The sequence below is a fragment of the Mesocricetus auratus genome, unplaced genomic scaffold (assembly GCF_017639785.1).
Source record: "Mesocricetus auratus isolate SY011 unplaced genomic scaffold, BCM_Maur_2.0 Super-Scaffold_100022, whole genome shotgun sequence".
Classification (NCBI taxonomy): Eukaryota; Metazoa; Chordata; class Mammalia; order Rodentia; family Cricetidae; genus Mesocricetus; species Mesocricetus auratus.
This window is the reverse complement of record NW_024429203.1, coordinates 20,056,272-20,078,811: the sequence shown is the minus strand read 5'-3', so window position 1 is coordinate 20,078,811 and position 22,540 is coordinate 20,056,272. Positions and strand designations below refer to the sequence as shown.

General features: G+C 39.9%; 1 long non-coding RNA gene across 1 annotated transcript; it reads left to right on the top strand.

The window, feature by feature from the left end:
• Positions 1–13,400: 13,400 nt before the first annotated feature.
• LOC121133433 lies at positions 13,401–14,955 on the top strand. The gene is made up of 3 exons (XR_005870268.1): positions 13,401–13,534; positions 14,470–14,679; positions 14,766–14,955. It is a non-coding gene; the product is annotated as an uncharacterized LOC121133433 (long non-coding RNA).
• Positions 14,956–22,540: the final 7,585 nt, after the last annotated feature.

The following is a 22,540-nucleotide window of genomic DNA, read 5'->3' as shown; positions in this document are numbered from 1 at the left end:
AGAGAGAGCATCCTTAGTGCCTAACCTCACCTCAACTTTGCTCTACTTGTGATGCTTTTCATACACATTAACATAGTGTTTTAAACACATCTCTTTCTTTGCAACAGGATCCCTGTTATCTTGTATCTTGAGAATCAATAACTATTATTGTAAACATGCAGATAAAGATTGATTGTATTATATTAAGCAAAAATAGTTTCCATGAAAAATAGCTACCATATTACACTTGGAAACTGAAAAATAAAAACAGAAGGTATAGTGGTAGGTACATAACTGTCATCTAAACATTTGGGAGTCTAAGGCAGATGGGCTGTCATGAGTTTGAGGCCACTCTAAAGATAAAATATTTCAAGCCTGAGTAACAATGTAAATGTAAAACCCTATCTCAAAACAAGACTCTTTTAATTTATTTTCTTGAATGATGGACATTCAGGAGGTATAACAATTGGTGTGTGTGTGTGTGTCTGTTAATAGTATATGTGCACATATATGAACATATATCTAGAGGCAACAGATTGATGTCAGATATGTTTGCAATCACTCTCTATTTTGGGGATATCGAGGTTGGGTCTCCTACTGAACCTAGAGCTCACTGATTGGCTAGACTGAATTGCCAGAAAGTCGCAGGGATCCTCCTGCTTCTGCTTTCCCAATGCTAGGATCTTAGGTGCACACCATCACTTCCAGATTCTGATGTATATGGTAGAGATTTGAACTCAGATCTTTATAACTTGTACAGTAAGTGCTTGACTGAGCCATCTCCACAGCCTCAGAACAATTATTAATTAAAGAGGATTTCCTATGTGAACTAGTCTTCTATTCTAAAGGGAGTTGTTCTCTCACCATTTATCAAATATATGGTCACCAGTGACACAAATGAACATTAATGCTATAATCAGTAGTATAATTAAATCATATTTTCTAGGGACTTTGAATCTAAAAATCATAAATACCAGCCCCAGAAATGCATTCAAATGGTCCTTGAACATTTGCCCTTGGGATTCAATAGTCTTCTCAAAAAAGAATAAAAAACATCAGGTCATCTGGAGAAAAAAGGTCCAGAAACTGTCTTGATGTCGAATTCTTACATATCTCCACATTGTTGTAACCAAATACTCTGATGCAAAGTCAACTCAATAGGTTCCCTAAATCCTTTGGGACCTTAGATAGAAAGAATTCAAGAGCTTCAACTGTTACATAACAGTTACTCCTGAGATAAAATATTCTACCAAGGAGGGAAATTCCTTGAAATGGATTGTTCTAAAGAGAAATGAAGCATTCTACCCTCTTGGGAAACTCCTTAATCTCAGGAAGAAAACAACTCAATGTCTCCAGGAGGTTCCTGAAACCAACTAGATTCTTTAGGTCCCTCCCTGCCCAAGCTTATGAAAGTACTAAGAACCCCTGAGAGTAATTCTCAGGACAGCTATGATGCTTGAAAGAGGCTCAGATCAATTGTGACACCTGGAAAAGGACACTGTACAATCTGTTGAGATGCCAGTGGATTATTGAGTGTGCTCCAGATCGTCAGCTTTCATAAGCTGCCACCCATGTTTGAGTGAGCTTTTAGTGATTCAGCTGTCTTTGAGCCACTTCTGCTCCATAAGTAAGTCTTCACCCAAATTCCTGTAAATTACCTCCGTAAACCCATTGGTTCACTAACTGACTTTGGAGATATCTGTATTTTAGTCTTTCATTGGTTTCCTATCAGTTTTATTCACATTTATACAGGAATAGTTTCAGGCAATAAAGCTCAGGGTTTCTCCTTAGAAGTCAAGCTGCAGTCACATTCTCTGTCCCATTTCCACTCATCATTTACAAGGTCTTAAACCCACCTTGTACTCAATTTTGTGTTGGATACTCTGCATGTACTTACAAGCTTAAACTTTGCAATTACCCTCTTACATACTGGATGTGATTCATAGATGCGGAAAACAACAGCACAGAAAGGTTCAGTACGTTGTCTTGCTTTCTGTCATTGCAACTACTGACTCTTGAATGCATACCTTGACTGTATTGTCTGCCTTGCCCTTCAGATGTGATACCCTTACCTTTTTTCAGCAAAATCTGAACCCCTGTCCCCTAGTTTCCCAAGTGCTACCAGTTTGTTTAGTCACACACTCATCAGGCCACCTCCCCATTCAACCAACCTTTTGCAGATTCACCTGCTCACTGTCCTCTCTTCTGAAAAGGAGAAAAGTAACCATAAGATCATTTACTCTGATCCAATTACATATGAATATTTAATTAATGCTGATATGAAGAATTACACTAAAGGATGTATAGAATGCCTTGTGTTAACAACCACTAATAATGTATAAATGTAAATTAAGATCTGAAGATCAGGAGTGACTTTAAAAGAATTGATTATAGACTTCTTCTAGGTATCCCTGTTCCATAAATGCTCTGTGAAATATGATACAAGATGCCCATGAAGAAACTGAAACAACTACACAGAGCAAGAGCCATCACTGCTGCATCACCTAGAAGAGGAAATTTCTGGAAACACCGGATTTAGGATTCTCTTTTCTCCTAAAGGCCCTTTCCCACAAACAGCTTACTCTCTCATATTCATCAAGTTCAGATATTAGCCCTCTGAATTTCAGTCTTGGTTCTGAGATCATTGTAAGGAGATTATCCCCTGGGAAGACAGCTCAGCAACTAAGAGTACTTCCTGCTTCCAGAAGGAGACTGAAGCTCAGCTTCTAGAACACACATCAGACAACTCACAACTGCCTGTAACTCCAGCTCCAGGGGATTCCACAGCCTCTTCCAGCCTCCTCAGGAACACACACACACACACACACACACACACACACACACACACACACACACACGGGGGAATACATATACTAAAAATAATTCTCTTTTTAAAGAAAAAAGAGGAAGCTGTTTAGCATGGATTGTATTCTCTTGTCAGTTCTATAGCAGGCAGGACAGAAGAAGACTTGGAGAAATGGGGACAGAAGCCATCCTGTTCTGTCACAGACTGTATCCACATACACAAAGATTCTGAGATGGGAGTAATAGCACTGTCTTCTGGGAAACTTGAGAATTGGAGACTAGATGCCAATGCCCTCGGCTCTAGTCCAAAAACACAAATCCAAAAACCTTTGAACTTACAAAGCTGAATCTGATTAAGAGATGCAGGTAAATCTGATGTGAAAAATGGGGGTAAAATGAAAGTTCTAGTTGAGGAGCAGGGAGGCAGAAGAAGAGGGTAAAATAACACTAAGATGTCTGAAAAAGTCACAGGAAATCATACTAGTAATTATTCACCTTAAAACCCCTGTAATACATGAAAATTGGTGTGTAAACACAGAGTTTAAGTGAATGTTTATCATGTGGGCTGACAATGCTTTCTCTGATAGCCAAAGACCACCTGACAAAAACCCCAACAGTAGGCATGAGGAACCCTCTTCAGGGTCCTTGAAACATCACAGACAGTTGTTTTTTCCCTCGGTGTTGAAAGCTAGGTCACTATTGTTGAAGACATCATAAACTTCAGACATAGGGCCCAGAAGTTCCTGGGCAGGGACTGACATGAACGTCTCCTCTTGAGGATTAGATTTCATAGTACCAAGAAGGTACCATGCAATCTTCCAAAGGAGGGAAGCAATCAGCAGTTACACCAGCTATGATGCCTCTGAACCACAACAAGGACCAACACGGTGCGATAACCCTAAGAGTGTGATAGTGGCAAGCATGCCTTGGTAGTAATCAACTGCTCTCCAGTGAGATTTAAGAGCCATTCAACAAGACAAAATCATGCTTGATGCTGGAAACATAGCCAATTGGGCATGACTACTGAAACTGGATTTTAGAAGAAAACCTATAACCACCACTTTATTAAACCAGAATAATCTCTAACTACATGATAAATATTTTTCCTTATACTCACAAATAAGTGTAGTCCTCATCCCTCACTAAGGAAACTTCTCTTTACAACACGGACCATTACAGAAAATCACAACCAATCAACATGCAGAGCTGTGGAGCTCAGTCTCAGTGACCACATCTACAAAACAACTTTTGCTCCCAAGGCTCAGGGAATATGGTAGAAGAGGTGGGCAAAAGACTGTAAGAGCCAGAGAATCGGAGAGTTTTCTGTGAGATTGTGTCTCCTAGTAATACCAGGAGCTGTATACGTAAAGTCTCTTCAGCATGGCTGCCTAAACACGAACTGCACAAGGACAGCAACATCAGACATGCCAAAGTAGATAAAGAAAAGCCCACAAAGCCACAACTAAGCAACTAGGCAATGCTGAAAATGAGTGAAATAGTCTTCCCCAGCAAGAACACACCATTTGGTTATCTGATACCAAATGGTCATCCCTGAAAACATACATACAGACTAAACAGGTTGTATGTATGAATATGTACATTTATATATATGCATGTGCATATATGCATACAACAACAATTAAAGAAAAAAGAGGCCATTAGTTTGAAAGAGAGCAAGGATAATAGTATGGAAAGGCTTGAGAGGAAGAAAGGTAAGGGGTAAATGATGTAATCATAATATAATCTTGATAATAAAAATACTCCCATAGTTATCACTTCTGAAGAGCAAGAATTCTATCAGCCCATAGATTCTGTTCTAATACTATTAGGAAATGTAAATGAGATTCTGAGAATTCAAATGAAAAGATTAGGATCTGAGCCTGGGGGGTGTAGATTTGTAATCCCAGCTACTCAGTAGGCTGAGGCAGGAGGATCACAAGTTCAAGGCCTCCCTGTGCTCCAAAGTGGGTTTGGGGCTAGATGGGGTAACTTGGTGGGATTATTTCTCAAAACTTAAAGAAAATGGAAAAAAGGAAGTGTATGTGTAGTTTAGTGGTAGCACAGCTGACGGAACCTGGATTCAGTTTGCAGTAACACCAAAGGGGAAAGAAAGAAAGGAAGGAGGCAGGGAGGAAGGAAGGGAGGAGGAGGAGGAGAATAAGCAGGAGGAAGAGGAGGAGGAGAAGGATGAGGAGGAGAAGGAGGAGGAGGAGGAGGAAGAAGAAGAAGAAGAAGAAGAAGAAGAAGAAGAAGAAGAAGAAGAAGAAGAAGAAGAAGAAGAAGAAGAAGAAGAAGAAGAAGAAGAAGTTAACCTCTAGACTGTTTACATTTTCATTGAGCTGCTTTCTTTCTTCCCCTTGCCTGACAAATTCTACTTCATTGTTGGGGAGCGTATGGGCCTGACTCCACAGCATTGTCTCAGGCAGAGCTGGGGTCTCACAGAAGCAAGGCCCGCACAGAACAGCAGGTGCTCGGGGTCTTTTTAACCAATACCGGTCATTAAGAGAAATGAAAAGATGTCTTCTGGAGGCTTAATTAAGGAAGTTAATTCAAGGCCCCATCACAGGCCTATTAACCTTTCTCTGTTCCTAAAATATCTTCTACAGTGTGAGAAAGAAGCAAGGATGGGAGAGGGAGCTGTGTAATTAAACCCACTTAACTTTAAATGGCAAAGTGTTGTGGGACAGGAACGATGGTGTGAAGTTTCTAACCTATATTTACAACCCTAGAACCCAAGACCCATGAGTCTCACTTGGTTTTGCTCCACTCATCTGTGCTGTGTTCTGGTTTTAGACAGCATGGCTAGTTAAATGACTTCACTTGCCTTATCATTCAGCTGTTCTGTGTTCTGATGTTAGACTGTGTGGCTAGTTAAATGACTTCACATGCCTTATCATTCAGCTGTTCTGTGTTCTGATGTTAGACTGTGTGGCTAGTTAAATGACTTCGCATGCCTTATCATTCAGCTGTTCTGTGTTCTGGTGATAGACTGTGTGGCTAGTTAAATGACTTCGCATATCTAACCCAAACCACGAGGAGCTGGTTCTATCTGGAAAGGCATTTATGGGCATCCACATGGGTGCTTGTGAGGGGTAGGGGAAGTTTTGTGTGTGATCACATGCTCACACACCACACACACACACACACACACACACAAACCTTGGATGTCAGTCCTTACCTTCCACCTTGCTTGGGGGAGGGTCGCTTGTTACCCGATGCTGATAATGCCAGCCTAGCTGACCTTTGAACTCTACAGATTCTCCTGATCCCCCAATCTCCATGTTGTAATGAGGCTGGAATTGAAGACACACACACTACCACAACTTGCACATGTGTGTTCTGGGTCTTCAGACCCAGGCCCTCACACCTTTGCAACAAGCGTTTTGCCTACTGAGCCATGTCCCCATCCAGACACCTGTGGTTTTACTTGCTAATTCTGGAAGTCCTAGCTGCTGTCCAGCTGGTAAAACTCACTGTAAAATACAAATTAGAACCAGACTTAATTCATCTTTTTATGTATGAAGAACCAATATCCAGGGCTTTGCTTTTTTTTCTTTTTTCTTTTCCCCCCTGAAGAGGAAGCAACTGATTGTGAGTCTCACAAGTAGTTGGAGACACCACTGAGACAAGAATCCAGCCGAGTTCATACCATGACCTCACTACCCATGTTATTTCTCTAGTAAATATTTCATGGCAAATGAAGTGACTCAGTGGGCACCAGCATGTGTCATCAAGGCTGATGAACTGAGTATTTTTCCTCAGGACTCACATGGCAGAAGGAGAGGACCAACTCCTGAAAGTTGTCCTCTGACTACTATATGTGGCACAGCACTAAATGTCACACACATACAGGTAATAAATACAGTGATAAATGTCTTTAAATATGAAACATTTCTTGTGTTTTTGTGTTTTTAGGCTATCCAAATATCTTCTCAGCAACCTGCCATTTCCTGATTATTATTCTATTTGAACTGCTGTACTAAATGTTGTACATAAATAAAAAGAAATCCCTGTCCTAACATTTCTCATAGCATCTATACTCTCACCTTAACTGAGTTTTAGCATGCTAAAGGAAAATCTAAATTAATTTTTTTGCATACTGGCAAAGGGACAAACAGCCATTTTTTTAGGCCTGAGTTCAACTTCTGGGACCCACATAGTAAAAAAGAGAACTAATTGCCATAAGTTATCTTTTGATCTACATACCACACCACACACTCACACACATTTATATATACACACATACACAGAAATACACACACATACACATATACACACTGTGGCATGTGTGCACACACATACATATAAAATAAATAAATAAACAAATATTTGAAGTACATTCACTGGAAAGCATTTAGGCCCTTACATCCATCCCTCCATCAGTGTTTATAATCCATGCTGCTACCCCACCCAAAGAAGCACAGATCAGTATAGACATTGAAAGACTGTTCAGCCTTTCCATCTAAGTTCATCTAGACTAGCCTCATACCCCCCAATACCATCAATGCTTTCATTGTTTCTTAGCATTGCACTTAAAATAGCAAAGATTTACATACACAAGTTGAAAGGCAAGGCTCAGGCTTTTCCATGGATTTCTACTCTAGACCTAGGATTTTGTGTGTCTCTGTGCAAAATGAAGCCTCTGTGTGTTTATTTTGAAGCCATTCCCCACTATAACCACATTATACAGCCTCACTCTGAAGATGAAACACCAGAATAAAGGCATCTCCCAAGGCTATGAGGATGGGACAGCACCCAATGGCCAGAATTTGGAGAGTCTACTCCTTGAATGGCTCTCATTTTTTAAAATTATGTTTAGCTGTCTGTGCTTTATTACACCTTCTGCTTCTCCCCTCTTTCCCATCTTTTTCCTGCCAGGTTGTACGACTGACATTGGCTGACTTTAGTGTGACACTGAGAGTCATGACCATTGTCAATGTTAAGTTTCAATGTACTTAAATACCATAGGTTGAACCAGGCCTCATGACAGCTTGTAGATGGTGATGAAAGAGAGAGGAAGGAAGGAAGGAAGGAAGGAAGGAAGGAAGGAAGGAAGGAAGGAAGGAAGGAACGAAGGGAAGAGGAAGGAAGGGAAGGAGGGAGGAATGGAGGGAAGGACGGAAGAGGGAGAGAGGGAAGGAAGAAGAGACGGAGGTAAGGAGGGGAGGAGGGAAGGAGGGAAGGAGGAAAGGAGGGAATGGGATCCAGGATACTTGGGTTCCAGTTTTTAATTCACAACGAATTCAGTTGTTCATCCTGGGAAAATCATTAAATTTCTCTGACCCCATATCATCTCTGTTTATGTCTCTCCTACAATCCTGTGGCCCAGAGATGCTACTCTTGAATCCAAGGGCATCCAACTTTACAAAACTGGTAAGTCACTTGTTTGACTGAATGGAAGTTATAAAAATATATTAAGATGATACCCAAGATCTTAGGCATTTTAAGGGCTAAACTAAACCCACCATCAACAAAATAACTCGTTTAATTTATTTTGAACCTCTAGTATTGAAAATAATGACATTTTTTTCCAGAGGTAATGATGAGAAAAGCTAGTCCTCTGTCTGGTTAACTTGATACTCTCCTGTGGTGTTCAGACATGAAACATGTTATAGAATAAATGCCAAGGGAAAAGTGATTGGTCTGAGGAAGTCAGGGTAGGCCCAGATGGCTTGGAAACCACAGTCTGAAGCCTGCTATGGTCACAGCAGCCTCATCTCTGACAAAGAGCCCACATAGCCTGGAACATGCAGCAGCTGTGTGGCCAAACTAGTGATGGAAGCTGGAGGTCTTCGCTCCTGAGTTCTGTGGTTCCCAAGATCAGGTGGGACTCTGCCTTCCCCCTATCTAACGTGATTAGGCATCAAGTCTCCACGTGGAGAATGATGCATCCTCCCCCATCCTTCAACAGCCATGATTAAGTTCCATCCGAAATGGCTGACAGAAAAGCCCTGTCGTGGCTTCAGTCTAAATTGTTGAAGCATCAGAATTATATGGTGCCTTTGTTATCTTGTGGAATGCATGTCCCTGGGGTACTCCTTTAAGTTCAACTAAAATGACAGTTTAATTCTCAGTAAATGAGTGCTAATTAAAATGCTGGGGGAAAGACTGTCATAATTGAATAATGAGAATAATGCAGCATGCATTTGTTTAAAAGTTCCTGTAAGCTGAATTTAGGGATCAAAAAATGGTCTCTAGGAGCTCACAGGCAAAAGCCAGCTCTCTGAAAAAGCCTTTAATACCCAGCATGCCTGAGCGCTCAGCTAAGTCCTGAGCAGGAATTGTTCTCAGACTCACTTGAGAGTCTAATTCTCACCTCCCCATCGATTTCTTGCATGATGCTTGTGATTGTATCCTTCAGATTTTGTGGATATGAGATTGGAGTAGAACACTCGATAGTGAAATCTATTTCTGACTTGCTCTTGAACAGGGTAGCTGGGATGGTCTCTGTGGACTCCCATTTCTAGAATGCAATAGTCTCTGCCATAATAATGTGTTTAGAAAACAGAGTCAGACAATGCCAAGATTAGAAGTCTCTGAGGGAAGTCATGTGAATGTGTGGAAAGAGTTTGGAATCCAATCTTTAGCCCTGCTACTTAATCTAAGACCCGGTGTAAATAATTCATTCCATACTCTCCTCACTTTGTTAGATTCGTTTGGAGGATAAAATTCTACAATACACTTCACTTTAAAAAAAAAAGAGAAGAAGGCAAATGAAACAAAATGTTGCCTGGGACAATTGGCTGACTTTGTATGAATGACACAAACCTCCGCTTTGTTTCCTGATGCCCTCAATGGAGTCCACACATTTTAAACTAGGTAGACCTGGGGTGGGCAAGCTCCTTATAGGTCTATATTAGGAAATCTATATTGTCCTAAAATACAAAAATGTAACCATCAGCCCAGAAGGCCGAGTTTATACGCGGGGATCCCATCTCAGCTGCTGGGATAATTGGATTGATTTTCATGCTTCTCAATTCTGCGTTTGCTTTATGTCTTCCATCCCAGTCAGAGTTCATTTCAAAGACTTCACAACTGTATTCAATTCAACCTATTCAGCAAGTTTCTGTCCTGTCCTTAAAGATCTATGGGAAAAATAAATTCTACAACCTCCTTCTACGCCTAACAACTTTTACAGTGAGTAAATTCTGTGCAATCTGAATTCGTTGATTGTGAAAAAATGTCCCCCAGGGCCACCCATTGGGAGGCCTCCCATACACTTCCTAATCCAACCCAGTTTAGAGTCCTGACAGCTCCAGCAGAGATGCTTAGACACCCCTTATGAATATGCAAAGACAATCTTTCACTTACAAAAGAAACTGATATAGCCATTATGGCCTGTGGTTAATCAAACCTCCATTCACTTCCCTCTGCTTTGTGAACCTTCATCAAGAAAATGTGTTGCTAAGCAAGCTTAGCACTAAGGACCTGGTCTCCTTACAAAATGATTGCCTAGGGGCCGGTTCGCTTGGAAGTAAAGACCCAAGCTGGGTTTTTTTTGTTGTTTGTGGTGGTGTTTTGTTTTTGGATTTTTGTTTTGTTTTGTTTTTTACTTCTTACTTGATTTCCTATAAAATCCAAGCTCATAGTTCAGTTGAAGAAAGATTGGAAAGTTGTTCATGAGTTACTCATTTAAACAAGTTGGAGTTTACACACACACACACACACACACACACACACACACACACACTCACACCAGATCCTTCTACTTGCTTCTGCAACTGCTCCTGGAAAATATCCAAGCTTGGGCCAAGGAAATGCATAATGGAGTGGCTGACTTTCCAAGCATCTGGTGAATTCACAACCTTCATTGAGCCTTACATAATGTGCCATCAATATTCATTCTTTATAGACATCTATCTTAGTCGTTACCACCTCCCCCAGGAAACACGATCAAGGATCAAAAGAAAACACGAAGCACATTATATTGTAACTTCTTATTGAGAAACACAGGACTAGAAAGATCCCTGCTAGCTTTGCTATTCATTTTCAATGATACCGCATGGAATCCATGATCCCCAAACAGGGAAAAATATATTCTGTAGCATGAAGGTGAGATCTTAAGCCTATGCTCACAAGCATGGTGTATCTCCTAAAGTACCTAGACCATTAAATTACATCTAGCTTAGTCAAACTATCTCCTTGCAGGTTTTAGGTACCACTTCCCTCCAGTGAATGGGAGGTCAATAACTTCCATCTCCAGTTCCCAGCAACAACTTATTGTTTTGCTCAGAAAGATTTTAAGGAGATGTAAAGCACCCAGGCATTTGGAAACCAGACTTTGTAATACATAATTAAATACATTAACCCCTGAGCTGCCAGATTTAGTTTTGGAGAAATGTTATCCTAGATGAAAGATGTATAGCTTCCAGGCTATTTCATACACTGCTCTTGTTTAATTATTTTTGCCTAGTAATGTTGTTTTTACTCTCTTTAGCTGTTTTCATGTAATCAACTTCATCAGAGGGTAGTGGCTCTACATTTTCTTAGTTTCTGTATTTTCACAGGGACATTTATATTCACTGTGTTTTCTATTTTCATCAGTCTCTGTATTTGTGCATTTGAGGGTCTTCAGCACTAGTGTGATACTACCCCTCCCAGGCCTGACTAATTCCTAAAACACTAAATGACTTAATTGAAAAAAAATACCTCTCACAGGCAAGTCAACCAACACCTCATCTAACCCATATACTGTGCCAATCTTGTCCTGTGTGAAGTCATCCCAGGGATGAGAGCCAGGGACCTGACCACCATCCTCTTAGCCCAAAAGACTCCAGAATTATTCAAACACACCAATCCAAATTGTTACTGTACCCTGTCTTTCTTTTTTCTACACCCTGATTTAAGTCCTTCCTTATCTCTGTATGCTTCCTAACTAACATGGATGTTCCCCCATGTGGCCCTGTATGGCATGGTGCACCTATGTGAAACATAGATATACAAACCACCATTCCATGACATTGATCTCTCCCTGTGATTAACCAAACATCTCTAAGACATCTATCTCAATGATATCAATGACACAGATGTAACTTGTATCTATCCTGCATCTATTTTGTATAGTGTTGATACTGTCTGAGATAAAATCCTAAATTACAACAACGAAATTGCCTCTGAGACCTTCAAGGCCCCCTCAGCTCTAAACTTCATGTGGGTAGGGACTGGGCAGAATTTCCTTCTGTATTCCCAATGCAGCATTGAACCTGGGAGGTTCTAGCAATCCATTTTTATTGGGCATGATGAAAAGAGAATGACTGAATAACCTGTAAGCAGCATTTCCATTAATGTGATAGCAGCTCTAGAACAGCCTGGGACCCTTGGAATATGGTCCTTGTCCAGAGATGAGTTTCCTAAGCTCTCCTCAAGGCTTACTTAAAACAGTCTCAGAAGTAGGCTCTGGAAACTGCAACACATCCCCAGGCTGTTGTTGGACACATTTGGACAGGAGAACCTATGCTTTGCTTTTGTTTCAAAAGCACTGTTCCCTGATGAAATTACAGTCAACAAAGATGCACAGGATGGCTCTGAGCTATGATAAAAATCATATCTCAAGTGTTTATATTCATACTGGTTAAGTGCCTACAGCTTTTGTTTCCCCAAAGCCTATCAGCAATGCTGGAATCTGACTGTTTGGTACTCAGTCCTTCGCTCTGTCAGACGGCTGAGGTCAAGTTCTCCTCTAGCTGTTTTGCCACTGACATGTGTGATGGTCAGTTTGAACACAGCCAAGAAAAGAGTATCAAGGATTGCCTGGATCAGGTGGACCTGTAGTCATGTCTATGTGGGGTTTCTTGATGGTTTTAAATGATATAGAAAGACTCAGCCCAAAAAGCATGTGGTCCTAGTCCCTCATTTAGGAGTCCTGGACTGTATAGGAGTATGAAAAGCTATCTGAACACTAAGCATGCACGCATTTATTTCTCTGTATTCTTGAATGTGGCTCTGATGGGACTAATTGCTTCAAGCACCCATACCTATAACTTCCCCACAATGGACTGTGGCCTGGAATCATGAGCTAAAAATAAATGCTTTCTTTCTTGTGTTGTTGTTTTTTGGTTGGGGTATGCTATCATAGCAACATAAATAAAACTAGGACAACATCAGAATTTTCCAAATGGCAGACTATTTAATCAAGTAGCATGTGTGTGCATTTGGGTATTCTCATGAGCACGTATGCTTAAATGCCCTTCTTAATGCAGCCCAATCATCAGTTTGCAGCTAGTCAAGTGTGACTTCTTAGTGTGGGTTATACACACTCCTTCAATCAATCCTTGTTCTTACGCCCTTATCTTCTTCTCAGAGCACTTGTACATGACCTCCTGTTCTAGATGCACATTACAAAAGGAATTGATTGGAAGCACTTGTGGAGTTTTATATTCACCCAGGAAAATATACTCTAATGAATATTCAGGTCTAGGCTTCTGAAAGATATACTCCTCAGGGCACCATGAAATAGCTTTGTGAATGCGCCCTTCTCTAATAACAGCTAATATGAGACAAGGTCTCGTCCAAAAGCATTCAGGGGAGTTTTCCATCTAATCTTTTTTTTCTTAGAGCTGACATTTCTGGCACTTCTGTCAACATTGTCCCTACAGTATCTTTTACAGGAATGAAAATCCTCAAGGGAAATGAGTGACGGCATGTTTTTTTTTTTCTTTCCCTTTCATCTCACCCATTGCTTTTCCTAAAAGCATCAGAAGGATTCCAAGATAGATACTTCTATGCAGGTGACAAGACAGTCCATGAAGAAGTAAGTTTAACTTTATTTCTCTGAACCCTGAAATCCAGAGAGTTAACTGAGAACCCCTGACAAATTCCATGCAATTCTAGCTTCTTCGGGGCTGTCTCTAGGTTGCTAGGAAACATGCTGTCCTTGAAGATATGGAAGACTCTCAGATGGTGCTGATGATATCTCTCCTCTACCTTATGGCTCAAATTCTGACTACTTTGGGATTCATTGATTTCATTGCCAAGGACCTGATCACTTCTGTGAGGCCCCTGATCCCACAAATATGCTCATGTGATAAAAGACTTGGTCCAGCTGGTGATAATATTGAGACTCAATCACGAAGGCACTAACTCCATCAAAGAATTAATCCACTGGTGAGTTCACAGCTGAACATGTTCTTAGGAGATTGGAAGTTTGCCCTTAAAGTGTGTACTTGGCTGCTTCCTGGCTACCAGTGGGTAAATAGTTTTCCTCTATTGTAAGTTTCTGTGCTCTTGTTCCACCTCACCAAAGCCCAGAAACAATAGAACCAGTCAAGCACAGACCAAAGCCTCTAAAATCATGATCCCAAATGTATCTTCCCTTCTGTAAATCAATTGTCTAGGGTATATTGCCACAGGAATTGAGGCTAACTATCATGCATCCATCTTTGTGTGGTACAAGGCTCAAGAAATAGAAGATGGGTTTTCTCACTTAGAATGAGAGTGGTTTCATGGAGTGCAAGCAACTTCTTCTTTTTACATTATGCCCTGATGTGAACACTATTTCATTGTGTGTGTGTGTGTGTGTGTGTGTGTGTGTGTGTGTGTGTGTGTGTGTGAGCGCTCAATTACTGTCATGAAATCATGTACTTCAAAAAAAATATAAATAAGAACTCTTACTAGTAGATCTAATTCTGGGTCAAACAATGAGGTAACTGAGGCAACATCCAAACTCAAACAGTCTATTCTCTTTAGGAATGCAGTGACTACCACTTTCCTGGTTGTCCAAGGGCAAAGGCTGGATGTCAATGCTATGATCCTAGTTGTTTATTTATTGCTGCTCCTCATCTGATACCCCAAGGAATTAAGAGTCCAGCAGGCTGTCAGCTAAGCCCAAGTGCTACAAGGCAACTACATATTTGATTTTGGCCATGTTACACTTAGCCAGACTTTGCCTAACTGAAGGTGAGTTCTCTCTCCAGCTCTCCAGAAAAAAATTGCCAATTAAATAAGAGAAGTCAAATTAGGTCTAATGGATGTCTTCAATTCAGCTAACCCTAGGGCAACAGCAAATGGCAGCAGGTGGTTCTAAGCAACACTTTGTGGTATTCATGTCATGTTGCTTAAAGATGTGAAAAGCCCATGTCTACCAGCTTCCAGTGTTTGACAAACCAGATTGTTGTTGTATCATATTCGAACAGACAGCTCTATCTGAGTGCTCCATGGAAAGCTTTCACAAGCAATCAGGTAAGATCAGAAAAAATTCCCCAGACTAGCTAAAAAATTGGTGTATACCTACTACTGAAAAAAAAAGTTCTAGTGATGAGTTTTGCATGTTTGCTCATTCACCCTTCATTCATTTGACAGCCATCCAGCAATTATTTATGAAGCCTTTATCTGTGCCATTCTCTGTGCTTGGGGGGCCAAGCATGCACTGCTCTGCCTCACACACAGCCTCTAGGCAGGCAGTCAATAGTGACTGTGCTAGAAAGTTCTTATGTGTCAGCTCAAACCCTTCCTGGAATGCCATTCTTACTAAAAAAAATTCAAGACTTCCAGCAATATTTAAATTCTTGGTTAATGCTAACCAAGAGCACCAAAATAGTAGAATGAATGAAGTCTTAGAATCTACCAAAGCAAAGAATAAGAGAAATTTGCCCAATGTCTTACCTGCATTTCTCACTCAGCATTACTTCATACCTTTGTAGGAAGGAGTCTGTCAAAAGTGCAAGGCAGCATACCACTAAGTGGCTAAGAAATATCTCAAAAAAGTTTATCATCCCTAGATATTAAGGAAATGCAAATCAAAAGAACTTTGAGATTTCATCTTACTCCAGTTAGAATAGCAAAGATAAGCCAAAAACCAACAATAAATCATGGAGAGGACATGGGGAAAGGGAACCCTCATTCACTATTGCTGAGGTTGAAAACCCATCCAGTCACTCTGGAAATCAGTGTGGAGAATTTTTAAAATACTTAAAGTGTATCTACCATATGGACCAGGTATACCGTTGCTCAGTGTATGCCCAAATGACTCAATGTCCTATTCCAAAGATATTTACTTGCAATGTTCATTGCTACTCTAGTCATAATAGCTAGAAAATCTATTCACAATAGCTAGAAAAATCAAACCTACAAAATCTACCAACTAAAGGATAATGGAAGTGTGGTGGTACATATATACACTGTGGAATACTATCCAGCTGTAAGAAAAATGAAATTTTCAATTAAATGGATAAAACTAAAAAGATGTTATTGATTGAGGTAACCCATACTGAAAGAACAAATCACAACTTCTTTCTCATCTGAGGTTCCTAGTTCCAAATCCTCAGATATGAATATATAACATGAAGTAACAGGATATAGCATCATATGAGTGATTTGAAGTGGAATATGGGAAAATGGAGGAGTTTTAATTAGGTGGGATAGGAGATAAAAAAACAGAGGGAAGGTAAAATAGAAGTAAGGATTCTGAAAAAGGCATAAGAAATCATATTATTACCTATTTACCTAAAATTATACATAGTACAGATAAGTATATGTAATTGAAATATTATTTTCCTGCCTGGGATAACAATGCCAACTCCCCCTCAAGATCTATAAACTACCCAACAAAAACCTTAATACCATATATGGGAAGCCCTCCTTTGAGTTGCTGATCACATGGGAAGCCCCCCCTTTTGAGTTGTTAATCAGGGTTATCTAAGAGACTCTCAAAATATCATAGGCTATTACTGTTATCCTTGGTTACCTCCTAGAGGCTGAAGTAAGTCCCTATTGCTGAAGAAAGATACCATGAACTTCAAACATATTACACAGAGGATCCAAGCTGTAATTGATCTTAAAGTCTCTATTCTGTAGAATAGCTGTCATGAGTACCCAAAGAATCCAAGCTGGTGTTGATCTGAAAGTCTCCTTCCTGTAGACTGTCATGGATGATACCAGAAGGGAAGGAGGCAGCCAATAGTACAAACCAGCTATGATACAACTCTGAACAATTCCATCAACATAATAGTGTCACACACCTTCGTGGTAACCAACAGCTCTTTAATTGAACTTAAGGCTCATTCAACAGGAGGGGAATCGTGTCTGGTACTGGAAACCTAGCCAACTATCAGAGCCTGGTAAAGTCATGGATCTTGGAGGAGAATCTATAAACACCTCTTTACTAAACCAGCACAATTTTTAACTATATTATAAATATGTATCAATACACCCACAAATAGGTACAGGTGTCACTTCTCATCCGAGAATCTTCTCTCTGCAATAGACAGTGTTACAGAAAATCACAATGGATCAAAATGCACAATGAATGTGTGCAGCCCAGCCTCAATCGATAACATTGATAGTACAACTCAAACATCTAGAGTTCAGGAATCATAGTGGAAGAAAAGATTGCAAGAACCCGAGAAAGAGGGAGTTTTGCTATGGGATTGTATCTCCTAGAAAACTCAAAGAAGGTATACCCATGAAGTCTCATCAGCATGGCTGCATAAACAAGAGCTGAAAAAGGACCAAACAGATAGAAATGCTAATGTAAAAAGAGGAAAGCACACTGGTCCTCAACACCAGACAAAGAACTACAGGCAACTAATGAATACAGAGAGCAGGAGAAATGGTTTTCCTTAGGGAAGAGCCTCCATTTATCTAATACCAAATTGTCAGTCCTGAAATAAAATACATACTGGTATGATATATATACATATATATGTATATGTATATATACATATATATTAGCATATATAATAAGCATGTTGTATTTATGTATTTAGGTATATATATATATATATATATATATATATATATATCAAAGAAATAGAGGCCATGAGTTTGAGACAGACCAAATAGATGGATGAGAAGGGTTAAAAGGAGAAAAAGGAAGGGAAGAAAATAATGTAATTGTATTTTAATTTCAATTTTTTTAATTTAAAGGGTAAGAGTCCCAAGGTAGAAAAAGTGTAACTTCATTATGCTCAGAAGTCAAACCAATAAACAAAACAATAAGAACACAATCATAGAAAAGATAATAGGTTGTCTTATGGATCATGCCTTGGTCCAGCCAGAAGGGAAAACTTGAGTCCCTTCCTTATCTTGTCCTTGTTCTCTCATTGGATGCACAACCCACAACTCTATTTCCTTCCTGGTAGTTAGCTGAAGCCTCTCTATCACTAACATAACTCATTGACTTCTTCCTTAAAGCACATCATACCATAAGTAGCCGACCGCCAGCAAAGGGAGAATAAGAAATATTCATATGGTGCCAGGAGAAATGCCAACTAATGCATACAGCAAGAAGCACTGACCAGGACACACAGGTACCCTCAGCAGTGAACAGTCTTAAAGACACATAAAGCACATCCTCCTTCACCTCTCATACTTGACTAATGAATAGTAAATACCCAAAATAAAAGAAGTTTCATTTTATGATAACCAAGTTTAAAATTGTATCTTTGAAGTGGCTTCCATTCACAAATAATTCACTTATGAGTAAATTCTCAAACTGCACCTTGTTTCTCCAGTACCACATGAATCTAGAATGGCAGTTTTCAGTTGGCTCAAGTCTATGGGTATATTAGGTTCATGACCCTCATGGGATCCTTATGAGCAAAGAGGTAACTAGTCATGCAATTACCACTTTATTTGTTTTCTTGTTCTTGTCATTTGTTAGGGTTTGTTGTTGTTATTGTTTTGTTTTGTTTTTTGGGGGGACATTATGTAGTTCAGACTGATCTCAAGTTGAAGCTAGCCTTCATATCCTGATCCTCCTGCCTCAGCCTCTCACATTCTGGGCTTATACATAACAGCCAGCAAACCTGTCTTGTTCTGTTTTCTTTGGTCATTTTCCATGGCATTTTATTCTGTCAGTCAATGAATAGTGGTCAGTCTCTGCCCTGTTTTAAGTACTGCACTATACTGTTGACTTATATAGACCAAAACGGTAGCCCCTAGCTAGGGATGGATATTAAAATTAGTTAAAATGAAATACAATTTAAAATTCAGCAGCTCCATTAAAATAGTTACATTTTACTACTCATTACACTCATTGAAAAGGGCTACCTTATTGTAACAGGGTTTGGTTTTTAAAATGTCCATCTTTGTAGAAAATTCTACTGGTCAGCAATGTACATCACCCTCATTGTTGAGCAGTAGTGTCACTATAAGTTGCCAAAGATTCAAGAGGTTTCTTTCCTCCTGACAACTTTCTACCCTTCACCCCAGTCACTATCCTACTTCCTCATCCTCAAAAAGTGTGCCACCAAGTCTTTGCACACTGAATGTAGGACAAGAAAGATTGCCGGGCAGTGGTGGCGCACACCTTTAATCCCAGCACTCGGGAGGCAGAGGCAGGAGGATCTCTGTGAGTTTGAGGCCGGGCTGGACTAACAGCCTCCAAAACAATACAGAGAAACCCTGTCTCGTAAAACCAAAAAAAAAAAAAAAAAAAAAAAAAAAAAAAGAAAAGAAAGAAAGAAAAGAAAAAGAAAGATGAGGGGGATGGGGGTGTCTGTTTACATTGATCCAGAGGGTGCTCAGTATGGCTACGGTTCAGAATGCACATGGTTTTCTGGACAGTTTACCTCCTCCTGTTAGGCACTTTGGCTTCAGCTTTAGTCAAGTCCATTCGCCTGCACTGCTGGCACCAGTTAGTAGGTGACCCTCTTTCCTGTCTCTCAATACTTTCCAAGGAAGCTACATCTCACCTCACAACCTTCACCAGTCACACTATTGCTTTAAAGTTTCTGTATTTATTATTGACAGCTGAAAGGCTTTCTGTCTTGCCCTTCTTTGTCTCTGCTTTCGTTTGATCAGAAAAGCGAGCTAACAAAGGTTGGAGCCTTCTTCCCACAAGGCAATGAAACTTCCAATTTTCTACGATGAGCTGCCCTTCTCTCACTTTCCACTATCCCCAACTCTGATGTCAGACTCCGTGACAACAGGCGGTCTCTTGAAGGACATCCAACACACCTTCGCAAGGAATGCTCTTGTCTCTCTCTGTGGTAGGAAATAAAGTAACAAAAAGCAATCATCGTTGATCCTTTAGAGGGTTTCTTTTTGTTGGTTTGTTTGACAGTTTAATTTCTTTTTAAGCCAAAAGCCGGAAATCAAAATGTACAAGAAGCATGTCTGTATTCCAGGCCAAAAAAAGGAAAAGATAATGACAAAGAAACTAGATTTGATCTAAAAGGGTGCAAAGGTGAAATTCTAAAGACAACTAGAAAATTGTTGTTACTTCTGAAAGAGGACAGAGGAGGAGTCTACAGGTGAAGTGGCGGGAGCTCAGAGAAGGGTGGGGGTGACTCTCTAAGCCCACGTGAGTGCCAATCCTTAACCCAGAAGAAAATAAATGCCATAAAAGAACAAAAACAAAATTTAAGATCTTTCCCATCACAATGAGTGAACAACAACATATTCTAATTAGACATAGCACTTAATTTTAAAGAAATCTTAGCAGGTGAGTTTCTCTTCCTTTCACTGTTAAAACTGGCTGAAACCCTGGCAACACAGTCCAATGTGAAGTGATTGGGCTTCCAAACAGACCCTGGATCCTGGAGGCCCCAACTGCCCAACCTCGACCCAGCACAGGTGCCAAAAGTCATCAAGTGCCCATCCCTTAGTGTATGTGAGCCAAAAACTTACATGGATCCAGTAGCCGGGAAAGTACTCCTTAACAGTCTTCTATAACGTCCTTCCAGATGATCCTCTGAGGACGCTGACAAGGCACTGGCTGCAACCTGCCTTGTGATGCTGAGATTTGACTGTGCTCCCAAGATGACCAATTGTTCTCCCCCTAGGCCTTCCATTTTGGGCTATCTGATCACTGAGATTTTAGCACACTTCCAAGCATTAGGTGGGTCTCAGGAGACTCAAGATGGTGACTTATAATCAACTATGACTACTATAAAGTTTTGGAGACCAAAACAAAGAACTCATATTTTATCCTCAATATGAATGAAGAGATTTTAGCAGAAGAGTGACATGATGTGAAAATCCTTGAGAAAAACAGCTTTGGCTATGATATTAAAAATGGTTTTCTAACTGGCAAGTAAAAAAAATGCCAGTTAGCAAGTCAGGAGGTCAACTAGCAGAGAAGTCCACCCCTAGTAACCACAAAGTAGATCAGGTGAAAGTTGGTGATTATATAAACCTGGGAGGGGGGTGTATTATTACAGCTAGAGAGAATGGAAGGACAGGAGATATGTTTTGATGGCAGAGTTGGTTAAAATTTGCATATGTGTAAATGGCCATGGATACCCTTATCTATTTCAGGGACAGGACAATTTAAAGTACAATGCACAAAAAGGATTTTAGTAAGTTATAAGTAGGGACTTCGTGTTAATCCGAAACTAATTATTACCTACATAATTCCTCATACAGATGTTGAATATTTTCAAAAGGAGCTTCCTTTAGAGTAATAGTAATATCCAATTGTCTAGATTAATTTAAATAAAGTTAATTTTAACAATAATTCTTACTAGGACATAGTAATTTTTCACATTAAACACTATTCTGTTGAATCAAAAAAGATAATACACTACCTCAGTGCTGTGACATTTTTAAAAATCCTATTTTTAAAATAGGAACCAATGCACTCAACAATTTTTTTTGTCAGTGAGAAATAGATTTGTTTATTCCATAGCATAAAAATCCATATGCCAGGATTTGATGAAATTTTGGAAAGAATTTTCTACATCCTTGTGGAAGCATTCACCTACAAAACATTGTGAAAATGCTCATGTAGCAGTTGGTTGGTGAGAATATTGTGAATTAAGCCAAACTTCACTATTTAGCTTGTTCCACCTTGATTTTTTTATCTGCCTTCTGTCTTTTCAATCAAATTTTATCTTGCTTTTAACTTGACTAACTTTGGTATTTAAAATTCCATACAGGTATACAATGTATTCTTAGTTCTTTCTCGCTCATACTCCCTCTATCCCCCTCTCCTTCCTGTCAAGGCCCACTCGTCCCTTTCCCAGGTATATGACTTAGGCTTTATGTTTGTTACATGTTTAGACTAACCAGAGCCATCTGTGTAACCACTGGATTTGGAGTGACACTGGAGCCTGGGAGGGCACACAGATGAAGACCATGATTTCTCTGCTCCCTAGATACATTAGTAGCAAATAGTTTGACACTGTTTATTTTCAGCGGCATCCTAGCATAGAATTGAACATCTTAAAATGTTTTGACAGACTACTAAAGCTTGGTCTGGAAGATGCCCTGAGTGTCTCTTACATTTTATTTATGTAATTAGTTGTTTATTATCGCATACATGCACAAATGAACATTGGCATGCACATGTATGTGGGAGCCAGGGAACAACTTTGGGGTGCCATTCTTCAAGTGTCACCCACATTCTTTTAAGACAGGGTATCTCACTGGCCTGGAACTCACCAAGTATGTTGGACTAGATGGTCACAAGTCTTAGGGAGCTGTCTATCTTTGCCTTTCTTGTTTTTTTTAAAGTCTTCAAATTATACTTATTAAGATTTTTGACCCCTTCCCAAGGGGGAAAAAGAGAGCCTTTAATAAATAAGCTAAATATCGCAACTATGTTTTGTTCATTAAGAGTTATTTTTTCTTTTTTTGGTTTTTCGAGACAGGGTTTCTCTGTATTGTTTTGGAGGCTGTCTTGGAACTCACTCTGTAGACCAGAGATCCACCTGCCTCGAACTCACAGAGATCCACCTGCCTCTGCCTCCCGAGTGCTGGGATTAAAGGCATGCGCCACCAACGCCCGGCTAAGAGTTATTTTTTCAATGCCATAATCCTCTCATGGCAGCACATAGTATTTGAATGCATTCAGTTGCATGAATAAGGCACAGCC